Here is a 21,812-nt window from a genome sequence, read left to right as displayed (position 1 = left end):
CCATGGTTCTTATTCATGAGCAAGCTTAAAAAGACAAACACCTATATCACAGTCAATAGGAAATCCAAAATCAAATCACTCATATATGAACAATTGAGACCTCATATGTTCTGAAAAGTGTAAAGTGTAATTAGCATACAATCATGGAACTTTCAGTTTAAACTCAAGACAAGTTCCATAAAATTTGTAAGAATCTCTAACATATGAAACATCCAAGGCAAGATATGCATTTTTTTTTTCTAATAGGCTTTGCAATGTCTAACTCCCTTAAGCTTTCTAATTGACCCATGTAACAAGTGTTAGGCCAATGACTCCTAAGTCAGGTGGCTTTAAGGCACTAGATGTAGAACATCCCTAAAGGCCTATTAACTTATGTCAAAAAGGCTACGAAGCCAGACTAGCCATATCATAAATCAACACTGAACTTCACACCTTTTGACACAAACACTCAATGCTTAATGAGGCAAGAGGTCCAGTTACTCAGCGGAAAACTCAACATAATCTTTCTTTTCTTTTTCCTTCTCTTTTTTATTTTTTTATATCTTTCAAGCCAATGGTTATTCATCAATAGGTCATCCAACAAATCTCAAAGAGAACAAGCTTAAGCTCAAACATCATACCTCACAGAAAACATGCTAATGTGCTCATAAAAATTTATCTCAAAACAAGTGAAATCTCTTTTACCCAAAAATAAGTTAAAGGACTTAGACTCCTAATGACATAATGATGTGTTCAACCCTTTAAGCAAGCTAATGAAATGCAAATCACAGTTACAGTTTAACTCAAACTTGACAATAACATAGCACAATTGAAAAGAAGTAAAACAATTGAAATATTAAACCCAATAAAATCAGATAAATAAAGACTTACATGAAAGTATTGGTGTTCTTCATCGGTGAGGCTTCATCTTCAACCTTAGTTGGAAATTTAGCTCCACATAAAAAATAAAACCTAAATCTAAAGAAAACCTAAACTAAAAAGAGAAAAACTGTAAAATTTTGCTCTCTGGAATTCTCTTTATTTTTTCTTGAATGCAAAGAGGTCTATTTATAGGCTTAGGGAAGTCCTAGAAGCCCTATTAAACCTAGATAATTCGGAGATCTGTCTCCCAGTCAAAATAGAATCGGAATAGGATTCATCCAGATTTGTGTCCTTTTATTGCAGGGCGATTTTGGCATAGTAACCGTCCGAATTAGGAAAATCCTATTTCACAATAAACTATAGTATTTTGAGTTAGCTTTCTAATGCCGCTAATCACTTCAATCCGATATTTGATCGGAAAGTTATGGTCAAAATACTGAGACGTGTACAGAATCTGAATTTGAATCCAATCCGACATCTTATCCAATTTGAAATTTAATCCAATCTAATTTGATTTAACATTTTTCTTGGATTTTTTTAAATTTAACCACATCATCTAAGTCTTCTCGAAGTATGCTTTCTTCTAAACTTTGCATTTTTCCCTTTAAAGCCGTAGTTTTTCTTCAACGACCTACAAAACACTAAAAACACAAAATTAACACAAAACATTAAATAACGACACAACTAAAGGATTAACTAATGTAAATAAAGAGGTCCAAATATGGAATATTTGGCATTTATCAGTTCTTCAACTTCTTCATCCACATCTATCAAAAAGGGATACAAAGTTAAAAGCCATCTTCGTGTGTCAAAGCAAAATGATAACTCAAACAAAAGATGAAAAGTCTAACCTATTTGAGGGCAATCTTGCTTGAATAAAGCTTCATCAGTTGGAATACGTGTATACAAAGATTCAACTTCGCCCTCATTGTCCATTTAGGCAGCCATAATGAGTAACTTTTCCACTTACCTAATGCATAATTCAAAATAACTTTTAAAACTCATCTTCACTCATTTAATAAATATTTTAACATGATTGAATCAGTGCTTGCCATTAAACTTGACAAACCATAAACAAGAATAAATTAAGCAAAGAAAACAGAAAATTAAACTAGTGGAATAATCCTATTGTATATGTCATCTCCTTGACTTAATTTAGGTGGAGATGGTGAAATTGATGATGGTGAAATTGTTCTAAAACCTCACTAAACAATATCTTCTACTACCTTAAGCTTAGACATAATAAGATAATGCTATATTTGAAAACTTTAAAGAGACAATTTACAAAGCTCCTAATGCAAATAATTAATCACTACACTTGGAGCCTCAAGAAATGTTGATGCAGAGAATTTAGAAAATAGATCATAGAAAATAGAGAAGTACTTGTGTAACGTCCAAGAAATTTATTAACTGGTAATTAACTTCACTGTTCGTTTTCCAGCCTTATCCTTCGCAGAACAAGACTTAGGAACCTCTACTCCCTAAAAGAGAGGATACTAAACATCGGAAAGTATTAAAGTTCTATAAACATTAATCATTACAACTAGAGCATCTACCAAGGAACATCAAAGTAGTTGAAATACTATACATATCATCTTTACAAGGGATTCATACTATACCTTAATATGCAGACACGCATAAAAGTTCTAAGTCTACAACATAACGTGACGTACTAATTACCATGAGCACCTGCCCAAGCTCATAAAAAGAGAAATAATATAAGGGTAAGTCCGACGACTTAGTAAGTATAAATGCACATGACGTACTCGTCATTAAATAGTGAACTCAGTTGTTTATAAAGCACATACAATATTATGAGATGACAGTTTATCATGGATGTGATATAGATATAATATATGCTTAGAATCATGAGTAACAGTAATTGTTCAACCGTATAGTCTACCCGAGATATTACCTCCTCTCAGCATGGTTGGCGCTGTCCCGAGGTATCTGTAATACAACACCGGTGTCCTAAATATTGTACGCTACAGTACATAACAACTGTGGCACGACCGAGTCCGACCTCGGGTGGCCCACACCACTAATGATGTCCGTCCTATAGTGACCATCAATTAGGGAATGGTTGCACCTGGTCACGAAACCATTGAATCCAAAGCCCACACACACACACATTTGACCAGAAAGTTAACCTATATAGTAAGCCCATGGCTGTTATCCCGCACGTATCAGTGTACCATGTCATACGATGCAATTAATTTTATTAGTCTTTTACATGCATAGTTTTACAAGCCTCATTGTTATCTTATTAATCAATACACGTTTTCACAAAAGAGAGTTCATAGCAGTTTCAAAATGTATTTCATGAGAGTTACAAAATAGGCATGTTTGATATATGTAAAATAGATGTGCAATGCGGGAAAAGTAACAACAAACATCCATGTGAGTTTGTACTGACCTGGGTCATAAAGCTCCTCCATAAAATTTCTTTGAGGCTCCATAATCTCGAATACTGAGAAAATCCCTATTATTAGTTTTAAATCCAACTAAAACGAATGTAAAACATGAAAACAGAGGTTATCGGATGACTGGCTAAAGTGGCATTCCCTGGAACACTTCTGACCGTACGTCCGGGTATGTGGCCGTATGTCTGCCCAAAAGGTTCAGGTAGAACCTCATTTGGTTCAACCGTCCTCTTATTCTCCCAAACTGGTTCTAAAGCTACCAAAATGATTCCTCGGACCTCCTATCTCAAAACAACACCTCCATGCAAAAGGAAATATGCTCAACAGGAATTAAACGCTAACCCATGCTTAAACCAAGATTAAGGGCAACAACATAACTAAAAGCTACAAACTACCAACTAAGTTAACTATGAAAAACACTTAAACAACATAACAACTAAAGAACAAAATAAGCTTAGAAGATTACCTCCTTGAAGCCAAAAACCTTCAAGAATCACATTTCCTTCTCCAAGACTCACAAAACTCACAAAGGCACTCACACAGGGTTTCTGGGAGCCTGGGGGCGAAAATGAGGCTTAAATGTTGAAGGTATAGGGTATTTATAGGTGAGAAAAAGCAGAGGGCGCTACCAACTATTTTGAAAAATAGCAAACGTCCGGTACTATTTACCCAGCGGTCCAAAGGCTGTAGCATACGTCCATGTATTAGTCAGGAGTAAACCCAAAAGTAGAGTACGTCCAGTACTATAGGGGTATACGTTCGTGTACTATTTGCATAGTACGGTGAACTATTGGCAGAGTACGTCTGGTGGTCCCCTAGCGTACGTCCTCACTTAAAGACAAGAGAGTAGATACAGTGGTCCTCTGGCGTACGTCCGATCAGATTCCATTACTATAATCACATTCCACATTAAATATTTCCATTACTATAATCACATTCCACCATCATGTATCTTCATCAATAAGTTTTTTTTTTTTACTTGTGCCTCTCTCCTCAATCTCTGACCTGGTGATTGCACTGCAAAAGAAGACTAATTTAGTAGCCATTTATCTTCACAAATTTTTATTCGGGATCCATCACCCATACACTACACCAATCCTGCCTTTAAAAGATCATTTGCCTGCAAAATACTTTTCCAAGCATCAGATGACCTATTACCCAACTTCAACTCCAAAAAATGCTATTGTAGGTAATAGCTCACTTTAAAAACCGATGCTACTAATGAATTTAGTTGTTGAATCAACTACCGCCCTTGCTTAGCCAATTGAGCTTTATTAAAGCACTCAAGTTCTTTGAATCCCATGCCACCCATAAATTTAGACTTCCCCAACTTTGCCCAACTCATCTAGGAAATTTTTCAAACATTTTCCTTATGTCCACACCAAAATAGATGTATCAAATAATTAATGTCTCAACATAGCTTTGGGCAGCATAAAAACACTCATGCTATACGTTGGGATAGCTTGAATTATAGCCTTGATGAGAATTTCTTTTTTAGCTTGTGATATGAATTTCTCCTTCTACCCATTAATTTGTTCTCATATTCTCCCTTTTATCCCCTTGAAGGTGTGATTTTTTGACTTTCCCACAATTGCCGGTAGGCCCAAATATTTTTTGAAATTAATAGATACTTGTACACCTGCTTGAAAAAGAATAAATTCTTTAACTTTCCTTTTGAAATGCTAATTGAAGAAAATAGACGTATTCTCCTTATTCAGTTTCTACCTCGACACTTTTCATATGTTGCTAGCAACTTGTTAATACGGTTCCATTCCACATCATTTGATTTGCAAAACAACAGATTATCATCCACAACAAATAGGTGGCTTAATATTATTCCCCTCTCATTATAGGGATCCTAGACAACAATCTCCCTTTTTTTGCCTTATGGATTAAAGAGTTCAAACCTTAACGGCCATGGACTTACTGAATCTTAAGATAAGACTGTAGTGGTGATCGTGCCACGCTAGGGTCTTAGTGACAAGCTTTGTAAAAGGGGTAATAACAACTTAAGTCTAAAGACTTAGTAAGTAACCTTACGATTAGGCATAACATGAGCTTTATATTATTAGGCGGAAATAAACATGCAGTTTTAGCAAACATTTAGAAAAAGAGGTATTGTCTTCATTAATACACCATAAAAGTATGGTTTAGTGAAGGGTGGTGACCGAATGTTAAGGCTGTACGGGGCACGAAACAACCATTAGATCCAAGGCTCGTATAACAACACACACATTTGACCATAGAATCAAGTATATATAGTAAGCTCATGGCCGTTATACTGCACATACCAGTGTACCACGTCATACAATGCATCTTATCAACATGTTATTAAAGCAATTACCAAGTTATTAAAGCAATTACCAAGTTATTACAAAAAGTAGACATGCTCATATCATGGGCGTGGTCAGTCAACTGACATATCTCACGTTTTTAAAGAAAGTGTTTGTAAGTGATTACTTACCTAGTATGCTCGTTTAATCCCTCAGACATCACAAATTCCAGCTATAACGAAACATGACCTATCGTTACAAGCAGTACTTAGAAAATTCTACGAGGTTCCATTTAACTAAAAAGAGCTACCAAGACCTTTGAACATTTAAGGGCTAATGAGCACAAGAGCCGGCCTCTGGTCGAGCGCTCGTACCCAAGGACGAGCGTTTGTCCAGGGGCTAGGGTTTTGGCCAGAAGTCCCAAAAATGCTTATAGGCTCCTTTTTAAGGCTATGGGTTGGTATTTCTCTTCCTATACTCAAAATAAACACGAGTACCACAAGTAAACACAACACAAGGAATGAAAGAGGTGTTTAAAGGCCTTTTGAAAACATTTCTCTTTATTTTTTAAGAATTAGGCACACCCAAGTGCAAAACATATCACCAATCAACTTTAAAAGGAAACAAAGGTGGTTTGAAAGCTTTCTCTTTTGAAAACATTCTAAGAAAAAGGGTATTATAACATCTTTAAAAATCATAATATTAAGAGAGTAAAAACGACACTTGTGTTATGCCAAATACCTACCTAAATTAATAGGCAAATACTTAGTACATTTTACTCGCAAGTGCATAAGATCAACCGATAGTATAGCAGACAAATACGAGATCATTCCCACAAGGATTGGTAAATTATGCTTATAAGTAAATTCCTATTTAATTGAACAAATAAAATTCAATTGTCATGATTGAATTTAATATAAAGAAATAAAATAAAAGAATAACTAAAACTAAAAAGAATTAGGGTTTTGATATCCACTACTAATCAGACTAATTAAAATAACAATATGCCAATGCGCCAATTATACCGGTATATCTAATGTTTGCCAACCTAAGGGCATAGGTGTCTACTCCTTAAACTATTGATTTCCTTAAGCAACGAATTAGGCATGGATGTCTACTCTAATTCTTTTCTTTCTTAAAGGATTTAGCATGGGTGTCTACTAAGTGGTTCTTTAAGAAAGCATAAATCTATGGAAATCGACAAACACACGAGGCCTACGGCATGGTTGTCTACTCCCGGTTCCCCATGTTGATTAACCCAAGAATCCGGCGTGGATATCTTTTGTTACTCTTATTAAACCCAGGACTCGGTCATCCAAATTGATTTAACTAATTAGTCCATACCACATGTATATGTTGGCCGGACAAACACATATGAGGAATACAAGATAACATGTATTAATCAAGTTAAATACACCAAAATATAATTGTAGCAAAGGCGCCAATATTGCAATCATAAATAGACATGATTAGGGCTTCAATCTAGCCCTAATTAAAAATATAAACTACATAATGAAAATAAAAGGTAGAAGAGAAGAAAAGCCCAAACTCCTCTTGATTTAGCCTTTAGTTCCTTTCCAAAGCTTGTGCCTCTTTTCTCCACACCTATTCCTAGAGGCTAAGAGGTCTATTTATAGGCTTTAGAAATCCTTGTTACGTAAGTAAACTTAGGAAATTCGTAGGGTTTTACTCCTATTACAAATGGGAGTTGGAAAACCCTAATATGAAATACTAACAGTCTGGCCACACTCTTGATGTGTCACCTGCGCATAGGTGCGATCGATTGCAACCCGTGTGCGCTCAATCGCATGTGGCCGCTTCATGCTTTGTCTTCTCTGGTAGTGCGCTGGATCACAGTTGATCGCACTGGCAGGACCTCCAATTTTTCTCAAATTCTCTCTTTAAGCCCAAATCTTCTAGATTTACTTCCTTTTATTCCAAAAGCCTACAAAAGCATGGAAAACACATAAAATAACTAAAATACACAATTTAACAACACTTAAGGAGTTAACACACATAAGTTTAAGGGCTAAAATATGAATATTTTGGCACTTAACAACTTGAAAATCTTAAAACTTCAAGATATTAACAAGTAAGCTACTAAAATCAAAAGGCTAGTAACACATAATAAGAGGGCGTAGGGGTTACCTTAACAAGCTAGTTTTCCAAGAACGCTCCTTTCTCCAAGGTTTCCCATAAGGCTCACTCACACTTCAAGGGACAAAGTGATAGAGTTTCTCTAGGGCGGAGGGGGCAGAATGAAGGCTGGGCACGAATGGGTGTGGCTATTTATAGGAGAAGGAAGCTGAGGGCAAAATGTGCATTCTGTCAAAAAGGAACGAGCGCTCGTGTGTTCCCCAGTGACGAGCGCTCGTGTATTGTTACAATGAGCCCAAAATCCTTTTTCAGGCGTGTGTTTGTTTTTGGTAATTAACTGGGGGTCTAAAAATGGTCAACGAGCGCTTGTGTGTACTATTCACGTGAGCATTCGCGTACTATTCGCAAAAAGCCAAAAGGGTTCAGAATACGATCTTCACGAGGGTGGCGTGAGATTCAGACGAGCGCTCAGTGTGGTCCCGAGCGAGCGCTTGTCTAGAGAAGGTGGACTTGGGCTTTTGCTTGCAAAAAGGCTCCAAAGGCTTAAAGAGGGTCTTAGGGTTTTTGTGTTGGCCCTGTTTTTCTATAAATATTTGGTTCAAAGGATTTTAACATTTTCATAAATAGGTGATAATTTATCGGGGTATTACAAGACCATACTATTGAACTATCATTGTTACTCATGATTATAAGCATGTACTATATCTATATCGCACCTATGGAAAACTGTCATGACTAAACTTTTGCATTCTTTATCAAATGGAGTTCATCACTAAACTGGCATGGGTATTACGTGCATTAATCTTCACTAAGTCTTTAGACTTATACCCCTTATTTTTATGTTTTCCCCCAACACTATGAATAATTGCGTGGTTTAGCTAGCCTAGAGGAGGATGCCTACGGACCTGACTTGGGTGATTGCTCAGGACCTAATCCGAGCTGTTTTTTAAGACATGGACCCTGTTTGGTTGATATCCATGTGGGAGGACGGAGGAACCACACGGGAGGCAATGATCAAGATTGCCATCTCTTTGGCAGTGCTTAAACTTAGGATTTGATCTTTATCTTATTTTAAGGAAATGATTTGGGTTGTAACTTATTTTGTGATGATCGGTCTTTGACCAGTACATTGATGACCTATTTATATCATGATGCTTTATCGTTACTCTGGTGAATGCATGTGTGGAATGTAGCTGTTACTTTCTGTTCCTATAGTTTAAAAGTCTTCCGTTGTATTCTCTCACTTACAAGAGGTTAAGATCCCTAAGTCTTGTCCCGAGAGGGATAGGACTGGGCGACGAACCGTGGAGTCAATTACCAGTTAATTGACTTTTCATCGGGGTCATTACAAATTCAATGACCATTCTTGTAATGTCTTCGTTTTTAAAACTTTGAGTATTTGTGTGTAAAACCTTAAGGGTTGTTTGAGTGGTGTTCCCAGTGTTTTAATGTCTTCTGAGAAATTTCCTGGTTTTTCGTCAGAACGAGATATGTAACAAGACGGGTTTGAAATCACCTGCTTGACTCAACTTGCCAAGAATAATTCCTTGTGCAAGACCGAGCTCGAGCTCGACTCTTAGGCGAGCCGAGCTCCTTATCGGGTACCCGGCTCGCCCAGCTCGCAATGTACAAAATATTTTAAAAAAAATTGTTAATAAATTAAAATTAACAAAAAGAATGGATTACAAAAATTTAAAAATATATTCATATAACTTATTTTAATCAAATTCTCTAAAACCACATAACAACTTACAACTAACAAGACAAACATTTACAATTACAACTCCAAAATTTTCCAAAAACAATTACATATCATGATATCAAATATGAAATATTATTACAAAAAAAAACCTAATGAATATTTGCAATATCATTATGATATATTGATATGCAATTACAAATCAAATAAAATAAAAAAACCTACAATCACTTTACATTTTGAAAATGAAATACAAACAAGAGTCTTTACTAAACAAGTGAGTACAACAAATAAAAAGTTCAATTTGCAAATGAAATCTTGAAATCCATAAGACACGCAGGGGTTGAACAACAGACATTAGCACTGGCGCAGAGCTGCATAATGCAATGCTTCCAAGTTCCAAATTCTAGCAAAATGTTGCACCATCTTTTTCTGAATATTGAGATACAAAAGTAAAATTAAATAAATTAAATATGATTGACAAAAGATTTGAGTCATTTGACTATTCAAAAGCTTACTTAGCTGTTAAAATTCCAACAAGGCAGCAAATTCATTTAGGGGTGAAATTTAAAACCGCCTAACCGCTATAACTGTTAACCACTAACCGGCTAACCGCTTAACCGCTTTGAAAGCGGTTAGCGGTTAGTGAGTTTTGGAAATACGCTAACAACTAACCGCTACCCACAAACCGCTTTTTTTTTAAATATAATATATATTTATATTATATATACATAGATTTCATATAATAAATAACAATAAGTTGTGAATTTATGAACTTTTTTTTGTTGATTGAAATGGGCCTCAAGCATCAAGTTCAACTATGTTGGATTTTTTGGTTACTTGTGAGTTTATGAACTTGCTTGTGAGTTTATGAACTTGTTTGAGTTTATGTATAAGACTACAAGTGAAGTAATGATTTTGTTATAATTTTATTTGTATATTATATGATGTGTAGATTTGTAGAAGGTGACCAACATGATTTTGGTATATAGCAATTTTTAATGCTAAAATGGCCATGAAAAGGGGGAAAAAAACATTTAAAATGATCAAAAAAAATGTTTAAAATGAGCCCAAAACCGGTCCAAAAAAAAAGCCCAAAAAGGGCCCAAAAAAGCGGTTAGAAAAAAGCGGTTAGAAAAAACCGGTTATCCCAAAGCGATTAACCGCTAACCGGGCGGTTAACCGCTACCCGGTTAGCGGAGGCAGTTAGTAAAAATTACTAACCGCTTAGGCGGTTGCGGTTAGCGGTTGTAGCCACTAACCACTAACCACAACCACTATTTCACCCCTAAATTCATTAATTACCAAAGTTTGGAAAAAAGGGATTTTTGAAATATCATATTTAGTGTCCAGCTAATTAATGTAAAGAATGATTTATAACTACTATATAGCCCTTGAATTAGTTCACTGGAAACCTTCGCAAAATCATGTCATGCTCTATTTATCTAAAATATATATATACCAAAGTAAATATATTTCTTAAAGGCACTTGCATAAATTCCCACCTGAAAACAAAGTATTATGACTTGACTAGGACGATGAGGAACAATTCCAAACAAGTATATGACTTGACCCATCCATCATATCATTTTGGGTATATCTTGTGAGCCAATTTAATAGTTCAATCCAAGCCTTATAAGGTCAACCAGGATATATGCTGCGGAGATAAATCCTCCACAAGGGAAAAAGGTAGCAGCATCATACCTAAGAAAAGAAAATAAAAAATTTAGAGTAATTACTAGCAAGTCATTTACCATAGAATAAGATCATTATCAGAAATAATACAGAAAGCATCAAGAAATACATCTTCCTATTAATGAAAGACAAGAAACACTAACTATGCAAGGCAGCAACTAGCAAGGCAGGAACTTTAGCAACTTCAGCATTTTCTCAATAACCTGAATGCACACTAAAAAAATGTTTGATATATTTTTACTCCCTTGCATTAATTAGTCAATGTGAAGAAACTTCATTTGATTAAAATGTCAATGGAGGTATGATTTAATTACAAAATTTAATTTTCCATATCATTAAAAATGAATTAACCTCAAGGCAGCAACTAATTGAGCAAGGCAGCAACCTGAATAAAACTATTACTACAAATTTTCTAAAAAACCCGAATACACACTTAAACTGAATAACACATGATTAATATTACATAACAATAACCATCAAAAGTGCAATAACAAATGAAATCCACAAAATATGCAGTTCAAGTTGTTCAAGAGACAATGGTCATATTAAAATATGCAGTTTAGTAATCAGCACAACAGTCCTATTACTTCAAACCAGCAATTTTCACTTCATAGTCCTCCTAATTTTAGACAAATATAGAATTAAAAATAGTTAGTACTTTGTAAATGCAAAAGAAAGCAATAATCATTAATTAGGAAGTCATACATTATCTTAGACAACAAAAAAACCTTTGGACCTTTAGTCTTCATGTCTTCAAGACTTCAAGAAAATGATATTCTCCAACAAAAGTCTCCAAACAAAATATACATTACAGAAGTTCTACAAGTTAAATCAAAATTAAAATGATAGTTCGCTGGCTACGGTATCGTTGGTAGGTTGATCTCCAATTCAGGTTCCTACTAAGGATATAATAAAATAAAATAAAATAAAAACAACATTTAGAACTTTGTAAATGCAAAGGGTCATAAAAATTACTCAATTGCAGCTAATTGCTAAAAAAAAGTACTTACTTTGCACTTCCTTTTCATCCCATATAGTGCTCTAACCCAATCACCCCCACATAGTAACATTTCAACAGTTTCTGCAAACAACGAAGCTCTATGAGGATCAATAACCCTTCCACTAACACTGAATGTGGACTCAGAAGTTATAGTAGTAATTGGTGTTGAAAATATATCCTTAGCCATTATAGACAAAAATGAGATACTTAAGGGTATTTGCCTTCCACCAATCCAAGGCATTAAATTCCACACCCTTGTCAATAATCAATAAATTTTCCTCCAAATATGCTTGCAAATCTGATTTGGTTGGCTGGCTGCTGCAATGTGTCAACAGTTCTAATGAATGAGTCAAATATTTCCCTACCAGTTTGAATGTTCTTCCTAGGTGCATTGATTGAGCTGCTTGAAGAGCATTCGCGTGTATTACTTTGCACATTATGTTCAATAATAGTTGCATTATATTCTTCAAGATACTCATTATATAACTCTTTTAGAACATCAAGGATAAGATCAATCTTGTTCTTCGCATCTCCCTCTTGATATATTAAAGGGAAACAAAATCGTATCATTGTCATTTTATTCCTTGGGTCCAACACAGCAGCAATTGACATCAATAAGTTGCACTCCCCCCAATATTTCAAAAACTTGACATGCATTTTACGAGCCATTGTTTTAATATACTCATTTTCATCTCCACACTTCGTAGCCAATACATATTTCATCCTCCACACTGATAAGCGCCGAATGTTGCACATTCAAGCCCCTTAATTTGCATATGTTAATTCTTTAGTATTGTTATTTGTTTGATTTTGTTTTGTTTTTATTGTTTTCAGGTTATAAATAAAGATGCAATTAATTCCATTGATTTTGGGCTTAAAAGCACACTTTGATAAGACCTAGAAGATATGATTAAGCTTAGCCAATCATAACAGATGACCTATATGTTGTAGTTAAGTTTAATCAAATAAAGAAAATGATTAATTCGGAATTTCTCAAATTTGAGTCAAAATCGGATTGGATTCAAATTTGGATTCTGCATATGTCTCGGTATTTTGGCTATAACTTTCAGCTAAAATATCCGATTGAGGTGATTCAAGTGGTATTGGAAAGATAGCTCAAATTTCTACAAATCATTGTGAAATAGCATTTTCCTAATTCGAAGCTCCACACTGCCAAAATCGCCCCACAAGATAGGAACGTAATTTTGGGCGAATCCTATTCCGATTTTGGACTTAGGTTTTCTTTACCCTAATTGGACATGGACTTAAATCTCCAAAATTTATAGGATTACTAGGGCTTCTAGGACACTCCTAAGCCCTATAAATAGGCCTCTAAGCGTTGAGAAAAAGGAGACACCGCTTCCTAGAGCTAGAAATCAGAAATTTGTCTTTGGAGTTTAGAAGATCATGAGCGGCTAAACCCCTTCGTGGGGTGTTGATGTAACCCTATTCCAGTACAATGGTTTGATTGTATTTAATTTCTAGTTTTTCAATTTATGCATGTTGGTTGTATAACTATGAGGATTGCTACAATTGATTTATGTTCTTCATATTAAATGCAATTGTTCTTACATTCCAAAATCAATATTGTGAAATTCTTCTCGTCTTAAAAAGTATTTTACTTTTATTGATCTCAAATCATTTTCGTTTTCTGTGATTGTGAGAATGATGGTTATACAATGGGTTTAATTGACATATGCTCAATAGGATTTGATAGGCCATGCCTAGGGAAGACGGATTGTACTACACCCTAGTTTGGTGTAATTTAGGTAGACAGTTCGTGCTAACCGAAGATGGGTTATACTTATTCATTGATTGTATGTATCATGTTAAAGAATTTGATAATTTATATCTAAGGAAGACGGGTCATACCACATCTTAGTGGTTAGGTGGACGATCCGTGCTAACCGAAGATAGCTTATGCTTATTCTTTAATAAGGTAGTTTATTGTTTATTTATAACATGCATAGAATGAATTTCTGTGATTAATTATGATTAGCCATTGTTGTGCGGATAGAGGTGAAGTCAATACCCTACACTCTCTCTCTTATGTTAAATCTTTTTTATTTTCATGCACTTTAAGTTTTAAAGAAAATCAAATCAATTCTCTTTTTAATTAAGTTAATTTTAATCTTTCGAATTTTGATAATAAAACCCCTGCAGTCCTTGAGGTTCAACACCCTCAATATAACCCTATCCTACGGGATTCGTCCTATTACAAGTGGTAATTTTATAATTGATATTTTTTGTCACAAAAATACCACATCAATTTTTGGCGCCGTTGCTGGGGATTGCTTAACAGTTTTATTGTCAAATTTTAAGGATTAATTTTAGCTTAATAATCTAATTTCCTGTTTTCCGTTGCTAACTTTAATTCTGTTTATGTGTTTTATTTTTATTTTTATTTTTTTTAGAATTCTCAAACAGGTCTGTAGCTGCCCATCTTTGTGACTGCGATCGAGCACAGCCCGCGTGCGATCGAGCGCACGTACGCACTCCACCTTCTGCGCTCAATCCCTCCATGCCTACACTCGCACCCATCGACGGCAGTACGCTCAAGCGTACCTTGCCATGTGATCGAGCGCATCAACAGTAGTCGGCATCCAAATTTCCAGCGCACCTAAGGGCCGTTTGTGAGTTTTTATTTTTATTTATTTTTATTTTTCTGTTGTTATTTTATGTTAATTCTATTAGTTAGTTCATGTGAGGAGGCATTCCAACACCCCATGAACCATGTTCATATTGCTATAGTTCTTATCATCATGTTAGAAATTGTCCTACAGCATGACAGCTTTCTAATTATTCTTATGAGCATATGAACAGACCGTTCTCTAGACCGGGGAATGACCTTTATTCTGATCCCTATAACCCGGCATGGAGCAACAAATCTAATCTCTCGTGGCAAGCTCAAGCTCCAGGAAATTATGCTTCACAATTTCATAAACTGTACCATCAACCATATCTACAGTTCAATGATCAATCATATTCCCCTCAATATCAAGCAACTCCACTGCAAAAATACCAAACCGAACCACCTCCTCCGATGGGTCCTGACTGTCAAGAAAAAATGTCAGCTTCTCAGGAAATTTTTTTAGAAAAGATGTCGAAACTTGTGAGCGAGGTGAGTCAGGTTGTTCAGGAGATGGTGAACTCTCAATCCATTGCCAAGATAGAAGCTTATGAAGAGGAGCCATCTCCCATCTATTGGCCTCCACAACAGCAATACAAAAAGGAGCCATCTTCAATCTACTCGCCTCCACAACAGCAATACCAAGAGGAGCCACCTCCTCTCTCAAATGTTGACTTTCAAAATAAAGTGATGAAGGCTATTAGTGAAATGAAGGAAGCTAATCAGATTATGGAGTCACAACAGGTGCACTATACCCCTCAATTCTTTGCCGAGATAGACACCAAGATGGAAGCTCATGTTGAACAAATCATCAACCACCTCAATAGGATGGAAGAAGAAGAGTTTCAAAGTCAGTCGGTGGCCAATCCTGATGGACACTACATGGAGAAAGAAAGTACTTCTTGTCATGAGCAAGCAATCACCACACTGAGGAGTGGAGAGGTGGTTGAAAACCACGTGGAAGAAAGGAAGGAGGAGCAAATTGAGGTCCTACAAGATCTACATCGGGAAAAAAGCAAGGAAGCGAGCACTAAGGCTTCTTCACCATCACCTTCTATTCCCGAGATGCCAGATGAGCCCCAAGCCCTTGTTCCAGGTAATCTGAAATCTTCATTTTTAGGGATAGATGACACTATCCCAGTCATTATTTCTTATGACTTACCAAGAGGCCAGGAGGGTAGTCTGTTAGGGCTGTTAGATGAGCAAAAAGAGACCATCGAGGTAAAAAAAACTCCCTAAGTATTCTCTCCATTTTATTCCAATTCATGATTCATTTTCGGATGAGAAATTGTTTGGGAATACTCAGAGGGATCTACCTCGATATGCTGACATTTGGAATTACCTATTTGTGGGTAAAATTTTTCTTTGGTTCAAGAGAAGAAAAGATTGGTACTTCAAATTTAAACTTAAGGGTCAGAGAACATTGCGCGCGTCAAGGATGTGGATTCCGTTGACTTGGCGGATTCCATATATTTTGACTAGATGAGTTAGTTTCATAGGATCGAGTGCAGGCCCTGTGCCCTTGAACCTCACTCCACCAGGGTACATGATCTCCATCCAGGTTTATTTTATCCATTGTTGCTTCATTATTTGATTACATTTTTACAACAATATATGCATTTGATTGGTATTTGGTTGGAGTATCACATTTTTTTTTAGGACAAGTGTGCTTCAATTCAAGTTTGGGGGTGTGCAATGAACCATGCTATTTCAAACAGTTCGTCCATCTCCCGGGTAAATTATTTCCATATTATACACACATTGGGGACAATGTGTAATTTAAGTTTGGGGGTATGGAGACACTTTACACACACTTTGTCCCAATTTTATTTTATTTTTATTTGTGAAAAATCAAAAAGAAAAAAATATATGCATGTTCATGTTTGTCTTAAAATTTTGGTTGATCTTAAAAATTGGGGGAAACTTCACCAAGGACCCCCAAACTTCCACCCGTTTTGAAATACCCCCCCTGAACTTCAAAATCTCTCAATTTAGTCCCCTGAACTTTCAATTGCTCTCAATTTGGACCCTTTCGTTAATTTTAGCCGTTAAAAATTAAAAAAAAAAGACCAAAATATCCCTGATTTTTGTTTTTTCAAAAAAAAAAAAAAACGTTTTAGAAGTTGGAATTTTATACAAAAGTTAGGGGTATAAACGTCATGTGACGTTTAACATCTGACGGAAGGGTCCAAATTGAAAGCAATTGAAAGTTCAGAGAACTAAATTGAGAGATTTTGAAGTTCATGGGGGGTATTTCAAAACGGGTGGAAGTTTGGGGGTCCTTAGTAAAGTTTCCCCTAAAAATTGTGATTTGATTTCATTGGTGAGCTTAAAATTTTGAACACATGATCTGATAATTGAGTTTTTCAGTTTGGTTACTTGCTTAGGACAATTGAGAATTCACATATTTGATCTAATCTTATACAAGCAAATTAGCACATAATTTGTGTGGTATGACATGAAGTCTGATGTGTGTGTTTCTATGTCTTGGGTGAAACTGGATGATTTATTAGATTGATACTTTGGCATATACATATGTGATATAAAAAATAAAATAAAAAATAAAAAATAAAAAGAAATCATTGATAAACTTTTTACTAAGTAACTGGCCATCTTGCCTTAAAGCATTGAGTGTTCACGTCAAAAGGTGAAAATTTTTGATTTGATTGATGTCATGGTTAGTTCGGTTTCATAGTCTTTTTGACTCGAGTTAGTAAGTCCTAGGGGTGTCTCTACACCTAATGCCCTAAAACCATTTAGTTTGGGAGTCATTGACTTAACACTCATTACATGGGTTAATTAGAAAGCTTAAGGGAACCAAACATTGCACAACCTAACGAAAAAGAAAAAGAAAAAGAAAAATATGCCATTGTTGTTCTTTCTAATAGGGATTTCAGTGAACTTTGAGATATGGAGACATTACACATTGGAAATACTTGGAAGCTTCATATTTATGTGCTAGTCCACCTTACATTGTTTCAAACTTGTGACACCTTAGCATGTCTTTTGTAAGTAATTAAATTTTAAAATTCCAATTCATTGTGAAGATGGAGTTTATCTTTTTAAGCTTGCTAATGAATGAAAAATCATGGTTTTAAGTGATACCTTAAGTTTTGGATAACATGAACTCTTGCATGATGTTTGTGGGTAACATTTCTGGAAAACCCTCATGAGACTTCACTCGTCCTCTAGGGAATGCCTATGGGTTTAAAAGGCTTGTTGCATACGCTAAATGCAATCGTACATCTCACGAAAGATAGACTTATCTTTTTGTTTTTCAGTTTATTTTTTGTTTTGTATTGCTAAGGGACTAGCAATATGTAAGTTTGGGGTGTGATAAGCGCTGAATGTTGCACATTCAAGCCCCTTAATTTGCATCTGTTAATTCTTTAGCGTTGTTATTTGTTTGATTTTGTTTTGTTTTTATTGTTTTCAGGTTATAAATAAAGATGCAATTAATTCTATTGATTTTGGGCTTAAAAGCACACTTTGATAAGACCTAGAAGATATGATTAAGCTTAGCCAATCATAACAGATGACCTATATGTTGTAGTTAAGTTTAATCAAATAAAGAAAATGATTAATTCGGAATTTCTCAAATTTGAGTCAAAATCGGATTGGATTCAAATTTGGATTCTGCATATGGCTCGGTATTTTCGCCATAACTTTCAGCTAAAATATCCGATTGAGGGGATTCAAGTGGCATTGGAAAGCTAGCTCAAATTTCTACAAATCATTGTGAAATAGAATTTTCCTAATTCGAAGCGTCGCAATGCCAAAATCGCCCCACAAGATAGGAACGTAATTTTGGGCGAATCCTATTCCGATTTTGGACTTAGGTTTTATCCTAATTGGAATTGGACTTAAATCTCCGAAATTTCTAGGATTACTAGGGCTTCTAGGAATCTCCTAAGCCCTATAAATAGGCCTCTAAGCATTGAGAAAAATGAGACACCGCTTCCTAGAGCTAGAAATCAGAAATTTGTCTTTGGAGCTTAGAAGATCAATGAGCGGCTAAACCCCTTCGTTGGGTGTTGATGTAACCCTATTCCAGCACAATGGTTTGATTGTATTTAATTTCTAGTTTTTCAATTTATACATGTTGATTGTATAACTATGAGGATTGCTATAATTGATTTTTGTTCTTGATATTAAATGCAATTGTTCTTAAATTCTAAAATCAATATTGTGAAATTCTTCTCTTGTCTTAGAAAGTATTTTACTTTTATTGATCTCAAATCATTCTTGTTTTCTGTGATTATGAGAATGATGATTATATAATGGGCTTAATTGATATATGATCAATAGGATTTGATAGGTCATGCCTAGGGAAGACGGATTGTACTACACCCTAGTTTAGTGTAATTTAGGTAGACAGTTCGTGCTAACCGAAGATGGGTTACACTTATTCATTGATTGCATGTATCTTGTTAAAGAATTTGATAATTTATACCTAGGGAAAACAGGTCATACCACATCTTAGTGGTTAGGTGGACGATCCGTGCTAACCGAAGATAGCTTATGCTTATTCTTTAATAAGGTAGTTTCTTGTTTATTTATAACATACATAGAATGAATTTCTGGGATTAATTATGATTAGCCATTGTTGTGCGGATAGATGTGAAGTCAATACCCTACACTCTCTCTTATTTTAAATCTCTTTTATTTTCATGGACTTTAAGTTTTAAAGAAAATCAAATCAATTATCTTTTTAATTAATTTAATTTTAATCTTTCGAATTTTGATAATAAAACTCCTGCAGTCCTTGAGGTTCGACACCCTCAATATAGCCCTATCCTATGAGATTCGTCCTATTGCGAGTGGTAATTTTATAATTGATATTTTTGGTCACAAAAATACCACATCACACACCTTAGGTAGGAATAAATTAGAAGTAGGGTAATCACTACCCGCGACAATATTGGTTACATCATTGAAGGCCGCCAATAATTGACACACATTTTCAACTTTCTCCCAATCCTCATCAAATGGCGACGAAAGAAAACCATTATCCATGTATGAATACATCGAAAAGACCCCTTTGAACTTAATTGATGTTGAGAGCATCTTATTTATACTATTCCACCTAGTTGGGACATCCAAAATTAATTTCTTATAGGCCAATTGCAATTGCTTTGCAATTTCACTAAACTTAATCAACCTACTCTCCGATGCCACCAAGCATTTAATTCCATCTCTAACACAGTCAACAATTAGAGAAATCTCATCAAGACCATCTTGAACTAGTAAATTGGTTATGTGGGCATAACAACGAACATGAAACAATTTTCCACCAATAAGCAAAGCTTTTCTTCTGTTAAAAACATCTTTCAATACTCTAATGGATGTATCATTTGCCTTTGCATTATCAACTGTGATGGAAGAAATTTTGTTCTCAATCTCCCATTCTTGAAAACTTTTTTGTAGTGCATCAGCAATGAGAAAACCAGTGTCTGGTGGTGGCACATTACAAAAGTTAAGCACACGCCTATTTAGACGCCAATTAGAATCAATGAAATGACATGTGACAACCATATAATACAATCTTTGGCACGAAGTCCACATGTCAGTTATAATGTTAACTTTAAGAACACCTCTCAACAAATTCCTCAATTTCCTCTTCTCTATCTCAAAAGTGGCAAAACAATCATTCTTTGCTACATCCCGACTCAGTTTTGCCCATTGCAGCTCTAAAGACTTTGCAAACCTATTAAATAATGCATGCTCTACAATATTAAATGGGTATTCATGATAGAGAATCATATGAGAACAAAGTTCTCTTGATTTTCTTTCATCATAGGTAAAGTTTCTTATGCTGCCCACAACATCACCATCCATAGTACCATCAATAGACAAAACATTTTGCTTCTTCTTATCTTTAGCACCAAGGAAAGTGTTAGATTTTTTTAAGTGCCTACCCAAAATACTTGTACAGCTTGAACTCGACACACTAAATGCCCTCTTACACCATTTGCATTGATGCTTTGCCTTACCTTTTATTTTCACCTCAATATAATGCTCCTAAACATGAAAGGTCTTCTTCCTCTACTGCCTCTAATAAGCAATCTTTTCTAGATTTTCTTGGTTTGGAACCTCATTAGAGACCATATCTTGAGCCACTTCATTTTCTGGGGAACTATCAGTACCAACATTACTGATACCAATAAAATCCTCATTTTCATACTCCTCCACATCCCCCTCAACATCCACCATCGGATGAAGTTGGTTCGAATCACCCTCCATGCCTTTTAAAATATTACAATAGCCTTAGTATGCAATAACTAATATGTCTTATAATAAAAGAGCATGATGTATGATCATTAATTTATAGTGACAATGGCATACAAATTAAAGAGCATAAACCATAAGGCAGAAAATATAATTTATACATAGCATATTAGCATAGCATAATACTAACTACTGTATATTGAGCAAGAGTATAATCATCATAATTAAAAATACATAGCATAATCATAATTCATTAATCATATTTAGAAATTTACATTACACTTAGAAAACCATAAAGTAAGGGAAGGTATCTTGGGTTTTATAATCACTAATCAGAGCAACAACTAAATAGCGAAAAAACCACTAAATTATTGTAATTTGCAAGCAAATAAATAAGTAATGATTAATCAGAAGTTACAGAATTTGCAAGCAAATGAGTAATGATTAAGCAAATGAGCAAGAACATAAACTATGAACCACAAAAGTTACTGAACCAATTTGAAAGCACTTAAACGAAAATAATAATAACACTTAACTAACATATGTTACATATCATCATATATCAATGTTACTATAAATTAACTAAATTATTAATTGCATAAGCGTATGATATAATATCATACATAGTAGCCGAAACCCTTTATAGAATTGTGACATGTGACGTGAACCCATACTTTTAAATAATAAACTGGTTTTTTTACTTGTAATTTTTAATAATTGAACCGTGCAACTGCAAGTCTGCAAACTGCAAAGACTTAACCAGTTTTTAATAATTTCCTTCTTCTATTTTTATTAATGAATTAAGTTTCTTAATGCCTTGACCTTTTGATCTCTCTCTTTATTAACTCATGGTCTCATGCAGTCACCCTAAATCAAAACACGTTTGTCTCTCTCTCTCACCACCAAA

At 35.0% G+C, this 21,812-nt stretch overlaps 1 pseudogene; it reads right to left on the bottom strand.

Moving 5' to 3' along the window:
- Positions 1 to 10,966: 10,966 nt before the first annotated feature.
- LOC132190836 (zinc finger BED domain-containing protein RICESLEEPER 1-like) lies at positions 10,967 to 20,920 on the bottom strand (annotated as a pseudogene).
- Between the last annotated feature and the right edge of the window lie 892 nt (positions 20,921 to 21,812).

The sequence above is a fragment of the Corylus avellana genome, chromosome 9 (assembly GCF_965113065.1).
Source record: "Corylus avellana chromosome 9, dhCorAvel1.hap1.2, whole genome shotgun sequence".
NCBI lineage: Eukaryota > Viridiplantae > Streptophyta > Magnoliopsida > Fagales > Betulaceae > Corylus > Corylus avellana.
The sequence above is the reverse complement of the archived record's forward strand: the minus strand, read 5'-3'. Positions and strand labels throughout refer to the sequence as shown.